Here is a 5,473-nt window from a genome sequence, read left to right on the forward strand (position 1 = left end):
GGACTGTAGCCCACCAGGCTTCTCTGTTCACAAGATTCTCCGGGCAAGAATACTGGAGTGGCTTACCATTTCCTACTCCAGAGGATCTTCCCGACCCAAGGATTGAACCTGCGTCTCTTGTGTCTCCTGCAGTGACAGGTGGATTCTTTTCCACTAGCACTGCTTTTATTATTCTATAACAGATTACTACACACGAAGATTTGAGACTATAGCCATGGATTATTTTGCAGTTCTGTATAACTACAGATACTACATGGCTAAGCTCTTTATTCAAGTTCCCACAGGCTGGAATCAAGGTGTCAAATGTCTGAATTCTCATCTAGACCTTGCAGTGCTGTTCCAAGATAATTTAGTTTATTGGCAAAATTCAGCTGTTTGCAGTTGTACAACTGAGGGTGGCATTTTCTAGCTGGATGGTTAGGGGCCAATCTCAGTTCCCAAAGGCCACCCACTTTCCTTGCCGTAGGACTCCTCCATCTTCAAGGCAAGCAATGGAAGTTTCCTTTGAGTTGAATTCCTGTTATACTTCAAATGATTTCCCTGGTGGCTCAGATGGTAAAGCGTCTGCCTACAATGCAGGAGACCCGGGTTCAATCCCTGGGTTGGGAAGATCCTCTGGAGGAGGAAATGGAAACCCACTCCAGTACTCTTGCCTGGAAAATCCCACGGACAGAGGAGTGTGGCAGGCTATAGTCCATGGGGTCTCAAAGGTTCAGACATGACTGAGTGACTTTATGCTTCAAATATCTAGTTTCCTCTGTTTTTAATGTCTAAACTTAAATATATAGGACTCATATGTTTAGCTCAGGATTACCCAGATCATCCTCATTTCTTAAAATCAACTTATATAACATATGCCAATCACTAGTGTAAAATCCATCATATTCACAGTCACAGATTGTGTACCTCAGGGTATCTTGAGGGCCTTCTTAGAATTCTGCCTAACTCAGTCAGCTATTGAAAGTCCTTTCTGCAGCAGCATACGCTTGTTTTAAAGATTATTTTGGCTATTCTAGGACTTTTGCATTTTCATAAATATTTTTAGAAAAAGCTTGCCAATTTCCATTAAAGAAAAAAAGAAACTAAGTTGATGTTGCTGAGGAGTATTAATATCTTAATAATATTTAGCCTTCCTATCGAACTTGGCATTCTAATGCCTTAGCAACGTTTTATGATTTTGCATTTTTGTTTGTTTGTTTTAGTTTTTGGTGTATAAGTTTTAAATGCCTTTTTAAAATTTTATTCTGAAATGTTTGCTTTTAATGCTACTATAAAATTTTATTTTTCAATTGCTGCTATTTATAAAAAATAGATTCTGTATGTTAACATTTTTGGAGAGTTTGCTAGTTTTGTTATTTTTCTTAAAGTATTATTTGATTCTTTGTTAGTTTGTATATAAACAATTACACTGTGTTAATAGAAGAAACTGCAGTTTTTCTTTGAAATTTTAATGTCCTGTTTATTCATTTTATGCTTTATTGCACTGGCTAGGACATCCAGTTATATCGAATACTTGTGATGAAAGTAAATATTCCTGCCTTATTCTCGACCTTAGGGGGAAAGTATTAAATCTTTGCCACTAAGTATAATGTTATGTATAGGTTGTTTATACTTGTTCTATATTAGATTCAGGAAATTCCTTTTCACTTCTTGTTTCAGAAATATTTTTTAAAAATTTTGGTGTTAAATTATGTCAACTTTTGATGTATCAAGATTATCAGGTATTGTTTCCACCCTTATTTTTTAAAACTTTTTATTTTGTATTGGGGTATAGCTGATTAACAATATTGTGATAGTTTCAGGTAACAGTGAAAGGATTAATATTGAAATATTGGTTAATGTTGCATTATTATAGTTCTCCTCATTTATTGGTATTATCATATTATTGTCTTTTCAGTGTGAAAATATTTTCCTTAGACTGCTGTCTTCTGGCTTGGTTGTCTTTTTTGAGAAGTCATTGTCATTTGTATTATTTTTGCATATATTTAATCTGTGACTCTAGTCTTGTTACTTTAAAGATCATCATTTTGCTTTTGAATTTCAGCAGTTAGACTATAATTTCTTTAGATATGGTGTTCTTATTATTCACCCTGTTTGGGTTTTGTTGAGCTTTTAGATATATTAGTTGATGCCTTTCCAGATTTGACGTAATTTTGGTCATATTTTTCCTTCCAGTTTCTCTCTTACTAGAACTCTATTTGTACAGATGTTATAATTAAATACTGTCTCGTAGGTCCCTCAAATTCTATTCATTTTTCTTTATTTTATATTTCTGTTCCTTAGACTGGATAACTGCTACTGATATATTTCAAATTCACTAACTGCTGCTGATTCTAATCTTCTGTTAATCAAAAAGAGTAACTTCAAAATTTTTTAGGAATTGTACTTTTTGATTCTGGAATTTTTTGAGATATAAGTTACATACATACAATATAATGATTAAATATTTGTAAATTTCATAGAATTATTATCACAATAAGTCTAGATAACATCCATCATCATACATAGTTAAATTGTTTTTCTTGTGATGAGAACTTTTAAGACCTACTTTCTTAGAAACTTTGAAATACATAGTACAGTAACCAAAGAATTTCTGTTTTGCTCATCTTTTATGATTTCCATTTTTTTGGTGTGATTCCCAGTCATTCATTATAAATTTCCTCTGAGTTGATGGACATATTTATTGTAGTTGTTTGAAAATCTTTGCTATTTGCAATATGTAGGGCCTTTTAGGAAGGTTTTCTATTAATTACTTTAAAAGGAATATGGCATTATTTTCCTTTTTTTGCATATCTGACTAGTTTTAATTGTATTCTAGACACCAGGAATAAATTCTTGTAGAGCCTTTACATTCTGTTAAGTTTTTCTGTAGCAATGGTCTACTAATTTAGTTTGGCTGTACTCAAACTCAGTAATCATTCTGCTCTGAATATCAGCTCAGTCACTCAGTCATGTCTGACTATTTGTGACCCCATGGACTGCAGCACATCAGACTTCCCTGTCCATCACCAACTCCCAGACCTCGATCAAACTCACGCCCATTAAGTCAGTGATGCCATCCAACCTTCTCATCCTCTGTCCCCTTCTCCTCCTGCCTTCAATCTTTCCCAGCATCAGGGTCTTTTCCAATGAGTCAGTTCTTCGCATCAGGGGGCCAAAGTGTTCGAGTTTCAGCTTCAGCATCAGTTCTTCCAATGAATATTCAGGACCGATTTCCTTTAGGATTCAATGGTTTGTTCTCCTTGCAGTCCAAGGGACTCTCAAGAGTCTTCTCCAAACCACAGTTCAAAGGTATCAATTTTTCAGTGCTCAGCTTTTATTATGGTCCAACTCCCACATCCGTACATGACCACTGGCCACATGACAATAACTTTGACTAGAGGGACCATTGTCAGCAAAGTAATGTCTGTTATTTTTAACATGCTATCTAGGTTGGTCATAGCTTTTCTTCCAAGGAGCATATACCTTTTAATTTCATGGCTGCAGTCACCCTCTGCAGTGATTTTGGAGCCCACGAAAATAGTCTGTCCCTGTTTCCATTGTTTCTCCATCTATTTGCCATGAAGTAATGGGACCAGAGGCCATGATCTTCATTTTTTGAATGTTGAGTTTTAAGCTAGCTTTTTCACTGTCTTCTTTCACTTTCATCAAGAGGTTCTTTAGTTCCTCTTCACTTTCTGACATAAGGGTGGTGTCATCTGCATATCTGAGGTTATTGATATTTCTCTAGGAAGTTTTGATTCCAGCTTGTGCTTCATCCAACCAGGCATTTCACATGATGTACTCTGCATATAAGTTCAAAAAAGCAGGGTGATAATATACAGACTTGTTGTACTCCTTCCCTAATTTGAAACCAGTCCATTGTTCTATGTCTGGTTATAACTGTTGCTTCTTGACGTGCATACAGATTTGTCAGGAGGCAAGAGAGGTGGTCTGGTATTCCCATCTCTTTCAGAATTTTCCACAGTTTGTTGTGATCCACATAGTCAAAGGCTGTGGCATACTCAATAAAGCAGAAGTGGATGTTTTTCTGGAACTCCCTTGCTTTATCTATGATCCAACTGATATTGGCAATTTGATCTCTGGTTCCTCTGCCTTTTCTAAATCCAGCTTGAACATTTGGAAGCTCTTGGTTCACGTACTGTTGAAGTCTCACTTGGAGATTTTGAGCATTACTTTGCTAGCTTGTGAGAAGAGTGCAATTGTGTGGTAGTTTGAACATTCTTTCGCATTGCCTTCCTTTGAGATTGGAATTAAAACTGACCTTTTCCAGCCCTGTGGCTACTGCTGAGTTTTCCAAATTTGCTAGCATATTGAGTGCAGCACATTAACAGCATCATTTTCTTTTTTTTTTTAGGATTTGAAATAGTGCATCAGGAATTCCATCTCCTTCACTAGCTTTGTTCGTAGTAATGCTTCCTAAGGCCCACTTGACTTCACACTCCAGGATGTCTGGCTCTAGGTGAGTGATCACACCATCATGGTTATCTGGGTCAAGAAGATCTGTTTTATATAGTTCTTCTGTGTATTCTTGCCACCTCTTCTAAATATCTTCTGCTTCTGTTAGGTCCATACCATTTCTGTCCTTTATTGTGGCCATCTTTGCATGAAATAGTCCCTTGGTAGCTCTAATTTTCTTGAAGAGATCTCTAGTCTTTCCCATTAATTGTTTTCCTCTATTTCTTTGCATTGTTCACTTAGGAAGTCTTTTTTATCTATCCTTGCTATTCTTTGGAACTCTGTATTCAGATGGATATATCTTTCCTTTTCTCCTTTGCCTTTCACTTCTCTTCTTTTCTCAGTTACTTATACGGCTTCCTCAGACAACCATTTTGCCTTCTTGCATTTCTTTTTCTTGGGGATAGTTTGATCACCATCTCTTTTATAATGTCAGTAATGTCCATCCATAGTTCTTCATGCACTCTATCAGATCTAATCCCTTGAATCTATTTAATCTCTTTTTTTTATTTAATTTATTTTCTCTTTCCTATTTAATCTAATCCCTTGAATCCATTGGATTTAATCCCTTGAATCTTTGCCCTGCTTCATTTTGTACTGCAAGGTCAAACTTGCCTGTTACTCCAGGTATCTCTTGACTTCCTACTTTTGCATTCCAGTCCCCTATGATGAAAGGGACATCTTTTTTTGGTGTTAGCTCTAGAAGGTCTTTTAGGTCATAATAGAACCGTTCAACTTCAGCTTCTTCTGCATTACTTGTTGGGAAATAGACTTGGATTACTGTGAAATTGAATGCTTTGCCTTGGAAATGAAGAGAGATCATTGTGTCATTTTTGAGATTGCACCAAGAATTGCATTTCAGACTCTTTTGTTGACTATGAGGGCTACTCCATTTCTTCTAAGGAATTCTTGCCCACAGTAGTAGATGTAATATTTATCTGAATTAAATTCACCCATTCTGGTCCATTTTTGTTCATTGATTTCTAAAATGTCGATGTTCACTGGTTGATTTTTT

At 36.0% G+C, this 5,473-nt stretch overlaps 1 non-coding gene across 1 annotated transcript; it reads left to right on the forward strand.

Moving 5' to 3' along the window:
* The first annotated feature begins 537 nt into the window (after positions 1-537).
* On the forward strand, positions 538-609 carry TRNAC-ACA. Its single transcript has one exon. It is a non-coding gene; the product is annotated as a tRNA-Cys (tRNA).
* The last annotated feature ends 4,864 nt before the right edge of the window (positions 610-5,473 follow it).

The sequence above is a fragment of the Cervus canadensis genome, chromosome 2, assembly GCF_019320065.1.
Source record: "Cervus canadensis isolate Bull #8, Minnesota chromosome 2, ASM1932006v1, whole genome shotgun sequence".
Lineage (NCBI taxonomy): Eukaryota > Metazoa > Chordata > Mammalia > Artiodactyla > Cervidae > Cervus > Cervus canadensis.